The sequence below is a fragment of the Mirounga angustirostris genome, unplaced genomic scaffold, assembly GCF_029215605.1.
Source record: "Mirounga angustirostris isolate CCGP_5_RB_7025 unplaced genomic scaffold, mMirAng1.0.hap1 SCAF_10, whole genome shotgun sequence".
Taxonomy (NCBI): domain Eukaryota; kingdom Metazoa; phylum Chordata; class Mammalia; order Carnivora; family Phocidae; genus Mirounga; species Mirounga angustirostris.
In genome coordinates this window covers 133,820,636-133,837,144 of record NW_026991718.1, presented here as the reverse complement: position 1 = coordinate 133,837,144, position 16,509 = coordinate 133,820,636, and the positions used below count along the sequence as shown (strand labels likewise).

General features: G+C 38.6%; 1 protein-coding gene across 6 annotated transcripts in view; it reads right to left on the bottom strand.

The window, feature by feature from the left end:
- Nucleotides 1-16,509, bottom strand: part of RAB22A (RAB22A, member RAS oncogene family) — a 61,672-nt gene that overhangs the window by 42,941 nt on the left and 2,222 nt on the right. The window lies entirely within an intron of this gene.

Below are 16,509 nucleotides of genomic sequence, written 5' to 3'. Positions count from 1 at the left end.
TGGGCTCCTGGGTCCTAAGTTTGCTGACCCTGATCTAGAGCCTCAAATTATTCATAAAACTTTAATTAAACAATAGCTGGAATGCAATTTAAAAAACGCCATGCAGGGGCACCTGGGTGGCTCAGTCAGTTAAGCATCTGCCTTTGGCTCGGGTCATGATCCTGGGGTCCTGGGATCGAGCTCCGCGTCGGGCTCCCTGCTCTGTGGGGAGCCTGCTTCTCCCTCTCCCTCCCTCTCTTTCTGTCTCTCATGAATAAATAAATAAAAATCTTTAAAAAATTGCTATGCATACAAGTGGATAAGTCACTGTGATCAGCAATCAAGACAAAAGACAATGAAGAGAAACAGGTCACCTGGAGGATGGACTGGTTATCAGACTTCTTTAACTTTTGTTATGAAAATTTTCACTCACAAAAGTAGAATCCATTAACTAACTCCAATAATCATCCACTTTCCACTATGTTTTTGTCATTAAAAATGAACTTGGGGGTTGGGAGGGGAAAACAAAAGGGACTCGAAAATAACTATGCCTAATACATTTAAGAAAACAAAAACCCAGGGGCGCCTGGCCGGCTCAGTGGGTAGACCATGTGACTCTTGATCTCGGGGTCATGCGTTTGAGCCCCATGTTGGGTACAGAGATGACTTAAAATAAATAAATTAAATTAAAAGCAAAACCAAAACACAGACTAACAATTTCAGCAGAGAAAAGGAAACTAAAAACTTAATGGCTACAGTAGACCTTTGGGAAAATAACAACAGAAATCAAGAACTTAATGGTTCTTTAAGTAGGTTTAAAATCAGATTAGAATTAGATGAGGAAAGTGATTAATGAACTGGATGAGGGGCTAGGAAAAATACCTATACTGAAGCATGAGAAAAAAAATGATGGGAAATACAGAGGAGTAGGAGAGACACAGAAATGAAAACCTTCTGCACTGCAGTCACAGCAGCCTGGGAGCGCCAGGGGAAAATGGAACAAAAGCAATATTGAAGAGATAATGGTGGAGAATTTTCCAACTTGAAAGACATCAAACCACAGGTTCCAGAAATACTATGAACCCAAGCAGGATAAATACAATGAAAACCTCACCTGGAACATCAAAGTAAGACTGCTGAAACCCAAAGACGAAAGGAAACTTTGAAGGTGCTCAGAGGAGGAAAATGACACATTCGCATCAAGAGAGGAACAAGACTGACCAGTCAATGAAAGCAGAGGGGCTCTAAGAACATGGGTGCATAGTTTCAAAGGTCTGAAAGATAGTAACTGAAAACCAAGAATTCTATATTCAGTGAAAACAAACCTCACACAGGACTATGATCTGCTAGAATTAAAAACAACCATTGGTGAGGATGTGCAGCACTTGGACCTCTCCTACTGCTGGTGGGGAGGGAGGAGTAGGTGCGACCGCTTAGGAAGACAATGGTTTCTCTAATAGTTAAACACGCTTTTATTTATTTATTTATAGTTTTCAAAAAGATTTTATTTATTTGAGGGAGAGAGAGTGAGTGAATGTGAGAGACAGAGAGCATGAGCTGGGGGAGGAGCAGAGGGAGAGGGAGAAGCAGACTCCTTGCTGAGCAGGGAGCCCGATGCAGGGCTCAATCCCAGGACTCCTGGATCATGACCCAAGCCGAAGGCAGATGCTTAACCGACTGAGCCACCCAGGCGCCCCTCAACATGTTTTTAAACCTCTCGTGGTAGCCAGCATCCAAGACGGCCCCAAGGGTCCTCTCCTGGCACTGATGTCCTTGGGCAGTCCACTCCCACAGTGAACAGGGTAGATCTGCGTAACCAAGAGGACACTATGGAAATGACGGTGAGGTCATAAAGACACAGTGGCTTCTATCTTGGGCTCTTATGGACTCCTCATTCTGAAGAGGATGGCTCTCATGCTGTGAGGACACTCAAGGAGTCCTGTGGAGAGGTCTCTATGGCAAGAGCCAGAATCACCTCACTAAGCTGCTCCTGAATTCCTGATGCCTAAAAACTGTGAGAGATAATACATGTTCATTGTGTTTTTACGCTGCTAAATCTAAGGGTAATCTGTTACACAAAGTTAGGTAACAAATATGCCTATTAACCAGAAATTCTACCCTCAGGTATATATATACTCAAAGAGTAACACATGTATATGTCCACAAAAAGAACTGTATATGAATATGCAGAGCATCTTTATTCATAAGAGCTCACAACTGGACTCCATTTAAATGTCCATCAATAGGACACTGGAGAAATAAATTGTGGCATATTCTCACAACAGAAAGCTAGTCAACAATAAGAAGGAACAAACTACTGATAAATGCAAAAACATGGATAAATCTCAGTAACTGTTTTGAGCAAAGGAAGGCAGCATACATGACTCATGTAAATGAAGTTTCAACACACACATGTCCTCTCTGGTGACAGAAGTCAGAATGTTGGTTAGGCCACTGAGGCGGGTGGGTGCACGAGGGACGCAGCTCTCAGAGGTAATGGAGGTGTTCTGGGTCTTGATGGCCCTTAAACAAGCACAAGGTAAACATTCTCAGAGCCGCACGTGTTATTGCATGTAAATAAAAGCTCAATAATAAAGAGATAAAATTAAGACATTTTCAGATAGACAACCCTGCACCAGAAGCATATACTAAAGGAAATACAAAATGGTGTTCTTCAGAACCAAGTAAATTATCCCAGATGGAAGGTGAGAAATGCAGGCAGGAATGTAAAGCACTGGGGAGAGTAAACATATGGAGGAAATCAACAGGAATGTTCACTGTGTAACAATAATGAATGTCCTGTGAGAGCTCGAATTAAAATATACTGTAAGAGCATAAAAGGCAGGAAGCAGAGAAATTAGATTTGAGAACCTTGCATTGTTGGAATGTGGTAAAAGTAATTTATATTAGACTCAAATAAGTCGAGGATGCATAAGGTAATTTCTAGAGTAAATACTTAAAGAATAAAAAAAGAATGTATAATTACCAAGATAACAACAGGGAGAAACACAGCATTACAAACAAAATTCAATCTAAAAGAATGCAGGACAGGGTAAATAAAAAACAAAGTGTAAATCTGTAGGTTTAAACATAAAGACATCAGTAATTATATGAAAAGTAAAATAAATACTCCAATTAAAAGTCCAGTTGGGGAGTTCTGAGTCCAGTCGTGGTGGTGGTAGCCTGCACTGGAAAAACTCTCATAAACCAGTCAAGAGGAAAGCCAGTGCTCCTGGCTGGGGGACGACATGCAAGGCCTCCCAGTGTATCTGGAAACAGAGAGGGGAGGCCTGGGAAGGAAGGAGCCTTCAATCTATCCATACACTCATCTCAAATCCACAGCTGACGCCTAAGCCGCACACACATGGGGAGAGATGCCAAGGAGAGCAACAACTGGAAGGCTGAAAAAAAGATTTTAGCTGCTGCCAACTTGAGGAAAGAGTTGGAAATTTGAATCCTGCCAACTTACAGGGCCTAGGGAACACCCTGAATGATTATCGAGAGAGACAATACCTTAGAAGTAAAGACAATATCCTGGGAATAAGGATGTGCCACGAGGCTAAAGGCAACACTCCAAAAGAACCATCTTAACAAAGTGTAAAAGCAAGCTTCCTTATTTAACTTTCTGCTAAAACAAAATTCAGCACTCCTCAACTGAAGATAAGAGAATCTAAAATCTCTGCAACCTATCTTCTGCAGTGTCCAGTATACAATAAAAACTACTACATAGGCAAAGAAATGTGACCCAAGGTCAAGAGAAAAAGAGTAAAGAGCAATAGATCCTGAGCTGATCCAGATGTTGGCATTAGCAGACATACATTTTAAAAGAAGCTATTATAAATATAATCAGGACTTAAAGAAAAAGAGTCATATTGAGTGAACAGATGGGGAATCGAAGCATGTAAAATATAAAAAAGGAATCATATGGAATTCTAGAATTAAGGATAGTATCTGAGTGAAAAAAATATACTAGATGTACTTAAGAGACAGAAAAAATGAGCAACTGAACTTAAAGACAGATCAATAGACATAACCTGATCCTAAGAACAGAGGGGAAAAGATGGAAACCCCCCCTCTCCCCAGAAACTCTAGGATTCAGTCATGTGTTAGATAGTATCTAACAGATTAGTTTATGTACAATTGGAATCCCACAGGCAGAGTGAAAGAATGGGGTAAATGATACATTTAAAGAAATAATGGCTGTTATGTCCCAAATAATCAAATTTCTGATCCAAGAAACTCTGATCCATTGAAAGTAGAGTATATTACCTAGCTATTAGAGTAAATTGCTGAAAACAGAAGACAGCAGACCTTTTTTTTTTTTTTAAAGATTTTATTTATTTATTTTAGAGAGAGAGAGAAAGAGGGAGAGAAGGAGGGAGGGAGGAAGAGAGAGCACCTGCAAGTGGAGGGAGGAACAGATGGGGAGGGAGAAGGAGGGGGAAAGAATCTCAAGCAGACTCCCTGCTGAGCACGGAGCCTGATGTGGGGCTCCATCCCATGACCCTGAGATCATGACCTGAGCGGAAACCAAGAGTGGGACGCTTAACCGACTGCACCACCCAGGTGCCCTAAAAGATAGCAGATCTTAAAAGCAGCCAAATAAAAAGATCCATCATATATAGGGTAACAATACTAAGCATGATTAGAGGCCCCTCAGCAGAAACCATGGGCCAAAATGTAATGGAATAACATATTTAAAATCCTGAAAGAAAAACCTGTACATGGAATCCCCAGGACTTACAACTGGGAGTTTGTACCTTCTGACCACCTTTAGCCGTTTCGACTATGTAACGTGCAACATGGTCCTATAGTTACTAACACTCTCTTGCATATTTGAAAGTTGTTCAGCGAGTAAAAGTTCTCATCTCAAGAAAAAAAGCTTTTGTAGCTACGTGTGGTGATAGGTGTTAACTAAACTTATTGTGATCATTTCACAATATGCACAAATATTGAATCATTGTGGTGTACGATGACAACAAGATCAGCCCAGAAATCTGTTCTCTAGCAAAAATATCCTTCAGATGTGAGAATGCAGTATGGACGTGACATTTTCTGATAAACAAAAACTGAGGGAATCTGTCACCAGTAGCTCGGAATACATGAAATACTACGAAAAGTTCTTTAGGCCAAAGGAAAATGACATCCAGTGAAAACTCACTCCTACAGGAGGGAATGAAGAGCAATGGGAATAGTATTATGTGTGTAAAATAAAAAGAAATTATTTTTGCTCTTCCTCCTTGTTTTCCTGCAGTGACTAATTCCTTAATCTCAAAGTTGCCACTCGGTGGGCCATTCAGGTGGAGAGGCAGAGTGGCCCAGAGGGAGGTATCAAAGGCCGGCCAAAGTGAGGCGCCTCTGTTTAGGGACAGTAAGGTGGCCTGGGCTCTCAGAGCCTGTGGAAGGTGAAGAAGGCACCAACAATACAATGTTACCATGTTTTACACCAAATAGCCAGTTGTTTTTTAATGACTTCAGGGTTTAAAAAAGCCAGTTGTTTTGTAATGCCTTTCTTTGCAGTAAAATAACCATCATTAAAAATAAATTTTTTTAAAACAGCCTCCAATTTAGAGAAAACTTATAAGCACAGAATTTATTTATCCTGAACCATGCAACCATGTTACTGAACCATAAGCTGCCTCATTACCTCTGAAGGTTAGTGGACATTTCCTAACAGCCAGAACATTCTCCTACATGAGCAGAACAAGATCATAAAAATCATGAAATTAACACTGACACATTACTACCATGTATTTCTCAGAACCCATTTGAGTTTCACCAATTGTCCCAGTGATAGCCTTTTTGCTAAAACATCCAGTTCAAAATCACATGCTGTATTTAGTTGTCATGACTCTTTAGTCTCCTTTAATCTGGATCATTTTCTTAGTCTTCCCTCGACTTTTTCGACTTTTGAAGATGACAAGCCTGATGTTTTGTAACATGTTATTCTCAGTTTGAGTTTCTCTGATGTTGACTCATGACTGGATCCATCAAGGACGATTACACTTGCGAAGTTCACTTAATGTATTTGTGGTGGCTACAAAATATGCTCACTTTTTTGTCTTTCGATATGCCTCCCTTCAAGAGTGGAGTTTCATTCTGTATGCTGTGTATCTGGGATGGGTAACTCAGTCACCCCCTCTACTGAACAAAAGCCATGGTAGTAATTCCTAAATACATCACAGAAGATACTGCAGACTCCTCCCTGCTCTCCTCTTGGATTGCTTGCCCTGGGGAAAGTTAGCTGCCTTGTGAGGACATCCAAGCAGCCCTATGGAGAGGCCCACATGGTAAAGATCTGAGGAACTGAGGCCTCCAGCCAACAGCTATGTGAGTGTACCAACCTGGAAGCAGATCCTTCAGCCCCAGCCAAGCCTTCACTTGACTGCAGCCCCAACTGCCACCTTGACTGCAACACCGTGACAGCCAGAGTGAGAACCATTACAAGCTAAGCCATTCAGATTCCTGGTCCACAGAAAGAGTGGATAATGTTTGCTGTTGCCAGAGGCTAAGCACTGGGATGATTTCTTAACAATATATAACTAATACAATCATCTACCACATTACTAGAAAAAAGGAGAAAACCAGGTTATCATCTAAATAGATACAGAAAGGGGCACCTGGGTGGCATAGTCGTTTGAGTGTGTCTTGGTTTCGGCTCAGGTCATAATCTCAGGGTCATGAGATTGAGCCCCCCATTGGGATCCGTGCTCACCCTGGAGTCTGCTTAAGAGTCTCTCTCCCTCTGGCCCTCAAACCACCCCCCACCTGTGCTTTCTCTAAAATAAATAAAATTAAAAAAAAAAAAGATGCAGAAAAATGTTAAGGTAAAATTCAAGACCCATTCTTAATAAAAACTCCCAGCAAACTATAAATAGAAGGAAACTTCCTCATCTTAATAATGGACAACCTACAACTAATACCAAACTTAACAGTATAATGTTGAATGACTTTCCAATAAGATTGGAAAAAGGCAAGGGTGTTGGTCACTACTTTATTCAATACGGTACTGGAAATCCTAGCCCGTGCAACAAGGTATGGAAAAAAAAAAATAAAAGGAAAGGATGCACACTGTCTTTACTTTCAGACAACATAATGATGTATGTAGAAAATCCCAAGGAATCCACAAGATAACTCCTAGAATAAATGAATTTAAATAGGATTAAAGTGTATAAGGTCAATATACAAAAATCAGCAGTATTTCTATAGACAGGTAATACATAGTTGTAAATAAAATGAAAAAATACAATTCCATTAACAATAGTTTAAAAAATATTAATATTAAAAAAATTTAACAGAAATACTTTTAAGACTCCCTCACGTAAACCCACAGAACAATGAAGAGAGCCATTAAAGGAGGCTGAAGTAAGCGGAGAGAGACCATTCTAGTGCACAGCCCAGAAGACTCAATATTATAATTTTTTTTTCAATATTATAATTTTCGACTAAGGTGCCAAGGCTATTCAGTGCGGAAAAGAAAGTCTTTCAACAAATGATGTTGGGACAACTGTATAATCACATGGGAGCATAATGCACCTTACCTCTGCCTCACACAATACAGAAAAATTAATTTGAGACAGATCAAAGAACTAAATGTAAAGCTAAAACTATGAAGAAAACATAGAAGAACGTTGTGGAGACTTTGGGACAGGCAGAACTTTCCCAGAGAGGACCAAAAAAGACAAAATTGACAGCATGGAATTCAATAAAATTAAAACTTCTCTTCTCAGAAGGTATCATTCAGGAAATGAAAAGGGAAACCACACAATGGAAGAAAATATATGTGGTAAATATACCTGACAAAAGAGCTGTATTTGTTGTACAGTGGTACTATAAAGAATTTCTACCAATCTTTAAAAAATAAGACAGACTCCAAATGAAAATGGGCAAAAGACTTGAAGAGTGATTTCATGAAAGATATGAGTGACAAAAAAGCACACGCAAAGATTCTTAACATTATCAGTCATCTGGGAAATGCAGATTAAAAGCACAATGAGATACCATTTTGTATCCACTAGGACAAGTGAAGTTAAAAAGACAGACAAATATTGGTGAGAATGTAGAACAACTGGAATTCTACACATCACAGTAGGAGGGTAAAATGATACAACCGCTTTGGACAGCAGTCTGGAAACTTCTTATGACATTATATATCCACTTATTCTACAAACTAGAAATTCTAAACCTCGTTATTTACCCAAAAGGAAATGAAGACCTTTGTCCATAAGAAGACTTATAAAAGAAAGTTCACAGTATCTATATTCACAATAGCCAAAAGCTGAAAATGACCTGGATATCCATAACCAGAAGAGATAAATTGTGATTTATCCATACAAGAGAACATCATTCACCAATTAAAAAGCCGGGGGGGGGGGGTTAACTATAGTACAGGCAACAACAAGGTTGAAACTCCAAAATATTGTTTTATGGAGAAGAAACCAGACACCATCTATTTCAATTATGTGAAATTCAAGAGCAGGCAAATTAATCTGTAGTGACTGAGATCACTACGGTGGTTGCTTATGGGGAGTGGGACTCATCGAAGGAACTTTCTGAGGTGAGGGAAATTTCTGGATTTTAATTAGGGTGTTGGTTATATGGAGTATATTTTATCTGAATCAAATCATAAGCTGCTTACAAGAGCCCCACCTTAAATATAAGATACAGAAGGGTTGAAAAACAAAAGGATGAGAAAATATGCACCATGCAAATACCAACAAAGGAAATAGTGTTGTTATATTAATAACAGACAAATCAGACTTCAAGGCAAAATGCACCCTAGAACTTAAAGAGTACATTTCAGAATGCTAGAAGGCTTGCATTATTAGTAAGATATAAAATTCTAAATTTGTAGGTACTTCATGTAGCTGCAGCACTGATAAAACGAAACTGAACGAAAAGGGTAAACAGATACATAACCACGGCGGGGATTCTAACCCACTTCTCTCGGTAACTGATGGATTCAGGTGGACCAAAAGAACTAACAAGGAACAGAAAGAATGAACAACGTGATCAATAAACTTGACCTAATTCCATTCACAGAACAGGTGCACAGTACACAAAAACTTTTCAAACATGGAATATTTGCCAAAATTGACATATGCTGTGACACATATGCTGTGACACATCATGCAAAATATGTTCTGTCACCTCATAATGTCAGTAATCATTAACAAAAAGTTAACTAGGAAACCTCCTTATATTTGAAAACTGAGAAACACATCTAAATGACACCTGGATCAAGGATGTAATCCTAATAGAAAGTGGAAAATATTCTGAAATGAATGATAATGAAATTATGACATATAAAAACTTGTTGGAATCAGCAAGAGCCATGGTTAAGGTTTTAAAATATAAGGAATACAGTGAAAATAATAGAGATTGAAAGTCAATGATATAATCATCTATCTCAAGAAGTTAGAAAAGAATAGCACATTGAACAGGACAGAAACAATCAAGATAGGAGCAGAAAATTAATGATTTGGAAAGCAGACATACTGTAGAGCTGATCAGAGGCAAAACTAATGTCAGAAATGCAAAAGGGGTATCAGTTTAGAATCTTATCTTTACACCAACTGGAAAAAGTGTATGATAGTCAAAAACCTTAAAAAAAAAAAAACAACAAACCCCACAAAACCCCACAATCTATCAAAACCAATAAAAGAAGAAATAGAAAATCTGTAAATGAATTATCTTCCAACTATGAAAAGAAATGGACTCCTTAAACTCCATTCCACAAGGACAATTTGAAGCTCAGACAGCATCACTGATGAATTTTACTAGAATTTTTCTTTCACTTAAGAAATAAGAGCAATTTTATACAAACTCTTCCTTGGAACAGTTGCCTAACTTATTGTATAAGGGAAGCAAAACCTGACATCAAACTTGACATATACATTACAAAAGGGATTATTACATTATTACATGACAATCTTACTTCTAAACATACACAAAAATCCTAAAAAATAGCAAACTAAAACCAGTGATTACTAAAAGAGTAACACGTCACAATCTAAGTGGGCTTATTCCATGAAAATTCAACAGTGTAATTTACCATATTAACAGCATAAAAGAGAGTAATTGCATGACTGAGTAGATGTAGAAAAATCTTTTGATAAATCCTACATTTATTCACGTTAAAAAAAAAATCCTAGCAAATGATGAAAAGAAGGGACACTCTGTAAATGTGATGAGGGATATGTTCAAAAAACCTACAGCAAACATTTAATTTAATGGTGTGACAGTGAAAGCTTTCCCACTAAGATTCGAGTAAGGTAAGAATACCCAGGACCACATTTCTATTCAACAATGTACTGGAGATCTTACTCAATTCAGTAAGAAAAGAAATAAAAAGTTTAGGATGGGAATTAAATACATTTCAAAACAATACCATGTAGTATATTGATAGCATAAAATTGCTTTGAAACATCAAATGCCTTAGTATAAATCTAACGAAAAATGTGCAAGTCCACTACACAGACAAGTAGGAAAAAATACTGAGAGAAAATAAAGAAGCTTGTCTAATAAATGGAAGAATAATCAATGTTCATATATTAGAAAATTCAATATCATACAGATGTCATTTCTTTCCAAACCAATCTATAAATTCAGTGGGACGCCAATCAGAATCAGTAGAGACTGGTGTGTTGGGATATGTAAAAATGGACAAGATGATTTTTAATGTTTATATGGAAATGTAAGCCAAGACATTCTCAAAGAATAACACAGAAGACATATCATTGGACATTAAGACTTATTACAAAGATACAGAGGTAAAGAAACTGTTATACTGGCACAAGGACCCAGAAAAAACGACCAATAGTCTCTCTTTTTTTTTTTTTTTAAAGATTTTATTTATTTATGTGACAGAGACAGAGACAGTGAGAGCAGGAACACAAGCAGGGGGAGTGGGAGAGGGAGAAGCAGGCTTCCTGCCGAGCCGGGAGCCCGATGCGGGACTCCATCCCAGGACCCTGGGATCATGACCTGAGCCGAAGGCAGTCGCTTAACCAACTGAGCCACCCAGGCGCCCCCCAATAGTCTCTTTAAAGGATCAATGACTAAGGGTCCCCCCCAAAAGTGTATTATGAATCTTATAAGATGCAGGAGTAAAACATGACATTAATAGCACAAAGGACGAGAGGGAAAATGAAACTATGCTCTCATAAGGTTCTTACACCATACGTGAAATTGTATATTATTTGAAAGTAGACTGAAAAAGAAATATACTGTAAATCCTAGTGCAACCACTACAATAATAAAACAAGGAAATGGAGCTAACAAGCCAACAGTGAAGATGAAATGGAATCATTAACATGGGCCAAATAGGGAAATATTAGCAAGATGGTAGATTTAAGCCAAACCATACTGACAGTTGTAATAAATAAAAATGGTTTAAATCAGTATTACGTAACATAGCTTTCTGTGGGGAGGACTGAAAGCTAGTGTGACTGAGGAACTGAATTTTTAATTTTAACTTAAATTCAAATGGCCACATGTGGCTTTGGCAACTGTGCTGGACAGCAAAGGTCTCAACACTCCAATTTAAAAGCAGGGACCATCAGATTAAGTGTAAAAGCAGGACTCCTAATGCTGTTTACAAGAAACCTCCTTCAAATACATAGATATAAATAGGTTAAATGTAAATAGATGGGAAAAGATATGCAAACACTAATCAACAGAGAGCTGAAGAGCCTGTATTAATATGAGACAAAGTAGAATTCAGAATCAGGCTGTTACCAGGGAAAAAAGTGTTTCGTGATGGTGAGGGGGTCAAGTTATCAAGAAAAATAACAATGCTACACGTAGAAACACTCAATAAGAGCTTCAAAATACATGAACAAAAATTGATCAAACTACAAAAGAGAAATAGACAAATTCTCAATTAGGGTTGGATTTCAAACATTCCTGTCACTGCAAATGAGAGGGGAAAAATCAGTAAAGGTACAGAAGACACGAACAGTGCTATTAACCAAGCTGACTAATTTAACATTTATAGAACACATTCTTTTCTCATATACATGGAACATTCATGAAGACCATATCTGAGGCCATGAAACAAATGTCAAACGTAAAAGGTTTGAAATAATAGTGAGTACATTTTCTGACCAGAACAGATTTAAACTAGAAATCAATAATCAAAAAATTTCTGGAAAATCCCTGAATAATTGGAGGTTAGAGAATACTTCTCAACAACCAACAGGTCAAACAAGTCACAAGGGAAATAAATACTCTGAACTAAATGAAAACGAAAATATGGTGTATCAAAATCTGTGGGATTCACTTAAACCAGTACTTAACAGGGAAATTTATAGTTCTAAATGCTCATATAAGGGGGAAAAAAAGGCCCTAAAAAAATCAATATTCTAAACTTCCAGGTTAAAAAGTTTAAAAGAACAAATTAAGCCAAAAAAAGCAAATGAGAGGGGAAAAAACAAAGGTAAAAGCAAAAAATCAATGAAATAGAAAATAGAAAAATATTAATGAAATAAACTGGTCCTTTGAGAAGATCATTAAAATTATAAACGTATAGCTAGACAGATCCTAAAGATATTAAAAGGACAATTAAAAAATGTTATGAGTTTTATGCCAATAAATCAAAAAAAGATACAATAGACAAATTCACTGAAAGACACTAACTACCAAAGCTTACTTGGGAAGAAATGAATATGTCTGTATCTATTAAAGAAATTGAATCTGTAGTTAAAATTTTTCTGACAAAGAAAACTCCTTGCTCAGATGGCTTCATTTGTGTATCATACCAAACCTTTAAGAAATAATACCAATTCCACATAAACTCTTGCAAAAAAGATGAGAAAACACTTCCCGACTTATTTTATGAGGCCCTGATACCAAAACTAGAGAAAGATATCACAGAAAACTACAAGATAATTATCCACTTCATGGAGGCAAAAATCCTTAGCAAAATTTTAATATATCAAACCCAATAATGTATTAAATAATGCATAATGACCAAGTAAAATTTATCCTAGGAGCATATTTGTTTAATATTTTAGTATAGATTATTTAGTAAATAAAATTCACTATTTTAAGATTAAAAAGAAAAATCGTAAGAACAGTTCAAAAGGCGTAAAAACAAAATCAAAACAAAAACCACCTGACAGAATTCAACATGATTCTTTTTTTTTTTTTTTTTTTTAAGATTTTATTTATTTATTTGAGAGAGAGAGAATGAGAGACAGAGAGCATGAGAGGGAGGAGGGTCAGAGGGAGAAGCAAACTCCCTGTCGAGCAGGGAGCCCGATGCGGGACCCGATCCCGGGACTCCAGGATCATGACCTGAGCCGAAGGCAGTCGCTCAACCAACTGAGCAACCCAGGCGCCCCTCAACATGATTCTTGATGAAAGATCTCACTGATTTAGGGATAGAGGAGAATATTCTCAACCTGATAGTGGGCACCTATAAAAATCCTAGAGCCTAGCCACCCAACTTAATGGTAAAAGACCTAACCCTTCCCACTCCAAGATTGGGAATAAAGTAAGGACGTCTGCTCTTACCATTTCTCAACAACGTACTGGAGGTCCCAGCTAATACAACCAGGCAAGTAAAAGCAATAAAAGACATATAGATTGGAAAGGAAGAGGTAAAACTGTTCATCACATTGGATATGATTGTACACCTAAGAAAATCCCAAGGAATCTATGAAAAAGGTGCCTGAACTAACTGAATTTAGAAAGTCACAAGGCCAATATGTAAAAATCAAGTTTATTCTATATATTAGCAACAATTGAAAATTGAAATGAAAAAATTCCATCTACTAATCATAAAATAACATGAAATACCTTGGGATAAGTTTAAAAAATATGTGAAAAGCCTGCACAGTGATAACTGAAAAACTTTGTTGACAGAAATCTGAACTAAATTAGTATAAAGTATACCATGTTTATGGATAAGACACAATATTGTTGTCAATTCTTCCCAAATTAATCAACAGATTTGCTATATTCCCAATCAAAATTTCAGCTGTTTTTTTTTTAGAAATTGGACATTGTGATTCTAAAACTTAAACAAAGGACTGAGAAAAGCCAAACAGATCTGCAAAATATAAATAAAATGGGAGGCCATATACTGCCTGATTTTAAGACTTTCTATAAATCTACAGCAATCAGGACTGTTTATTGTATCAGCACAAGGAGACACAAACAGATCAATGGAACAGAAATAAACCCATACATACTTATCAGTTTATTTTTGACAAAGGCACCAAGGTAATTTAATAAATGCAGAATTCAACATTAACAAATGTTGCTATAATGACTAGATTGACACATGAAAAAAAATGATCTTTGAATTCCCTCGCATGGTAAACTAAAGCTAGTAGAAATAGGTCATAAACTAAAATTTAAACGATAAAGCTATAAAAATTCTAAAAGAAAGCATAGGAGAAAATCTTTGTGACACAAAGAACATGGATGACACAAAAAACATGACTACAGAAATAACTGATAAATTGAACTTGATCAAAATTAAATATCTTTGCTCTTCAAAAAAATACTGTAAACAGAAGTTTAAGAAGAAAAGTTTTTTAAGAGTGGAAGTTAACTAGTTGGTGGTGTTGAGGGCAGTGAGTAGCATGGGGGACAGCAGGAGCTGTGAGGCAGTAGAACAGGATATGTTGGAGGGGTGGCCAGGAGGCTGGTGAGGCAGCAGGGGCCAGGTTCTGGAGATTGCGGGAGGCTCCAACATCATTTACCACAGGGCTGTGTTGGAACGAAACTCTCCTGCCCCCCTCCCCCCCAAACACTTGTCTTGCACAGGCAGGTCTTCCTCAGCTGTGTTCTGTTCCCCACGTTTCCCATCAGTGCGCTCATCCCCTCCCACAACTCAGCTTCACCTGTGCAAGTCTCAAGTCAACTTCACCAGCCTTTCTCCTTGGGGCCAGGCCCATATTTCCAACCCATGATTTGGACCTCGTCCCCTGCAGAACTCTGTGTCCATTGCTTCTCCTGTCTTAAATTCTGCACTTCTCCCATATTCACGGTCTTCCCTAATGGCCAAACATGTCACACTGGGCAGGGTGGAGGCAAGCATGGGCCCTAAGAGTCATCTGGCCTGGACTTAAATTGGAGCTTTCTTTGGAGAATGGAAACTTAGCCATTCTGCCCCTCCCGCCTCCCTCTGCACATCTGCCCTCCCTCCATCTTTGGGACATGGGAATTAAAACCAGAATGAGGTACTACCATGCACCTTCCAACACAGCTAAAATTATAGACTCTATAAGCCACCCATCTTTCAATATTTAAATGTCAGGGCTTCCAAGTGCTTTACATTTCCACTGTTTCCCTTAGGCATCGGCCATTCCTTTAGGCCTAGGCCAGGTGCCTGTTACATGCTCTCAGAGCACTCATGTTTCTCCTTTGCAGCACAGAAAAAGGTCAAATAAATCATTTCTTGTGCATTAGTTTTAGAATGTTTTTCTTTCCTCCTTGTAGGTAAGGTCCATGAGGGCAGGAACCAAGTTCATCTAAGTTAGGGGCTAGCCAACTTTTTCTGAAAAGGGCCAAATAGCATATATTTTCAGCTTTCTGGGCCATAGGGCCTTTGTCACAAGTATTCAACTCTGCCATTGTAGCTGGACAGCAGGGGAGACAATATGTGAATGAACAAGAGTGACCATGATTTGATAAAGTTTTATTTATTAAAACAGGAGGTGGGCCAAGGTCCAGAGTTTGCTGACTCCTGGCCTAGTCACCAGCACCCAGTCTAGCATCTGGCATGTAGAAGGCACTCAAAGGATAAATAAAGAAGAAAAAGCCCTTGGTTTTGGCAATGAGATGGAAACTGGTACACAGGGAGGGTGGTTTTAGTGGAATGGTGGGAGTGGAATGGAGGCAACAGTGGGTTGAAGAGGGAGCAGCAGTTGAGGAAGGAGTGACTTCTCTTCCAAGAGTGCCACCACTGGATGGCAGGCTTGGGGAATGGTATTATCTTAGTAGAGCAGGTTGAAGAGGAGCATGTTTGCAGGCTGTGACAAGAAGGCAGTGCAGGGGAAGAAAGGGAGAACTGCTGAGGAGGGCCCCTCAGAGCTCAGGTGTGTGAGGAGGTGGTCACAAAGGAGGAAAACACCCGCTGTGGCTGAGAAACAAGACACAAGGAAAAGTGGAAGGAAACTGGGGGAAAACCTCATCTTCCTCTTTCCTGTGAAATGTGAGCCAAGACCACCTGGTTAAGAGGGTGGGACTCAGGTGAGGAACTGCAGTATCTGTCAGATTGGGAGGGCCGGCAGATGGGCACGTGGACACCCCGGATAGGACTGTCACTGTCACTGCCGCTGGAGCTATACCCCTCCCTATTCTCTGGCCATCTCTCAGAGACCACTTTTAACCAAGGAGGTGTTTTCGTCTTTCAGAGTGGTTTTCAACTCTGACCCAGTATGAAAGGTGTTCCTCACTGAGTCACGAGCACTACTTGCTACCACTTCCTGCCATTTCTCTTTCCCAGGCAGGTGGCAGTAGGCAGGCCTTGAGGCAGATGAGGTCATGTATTAAACATGTGCTCATACCCAGTTC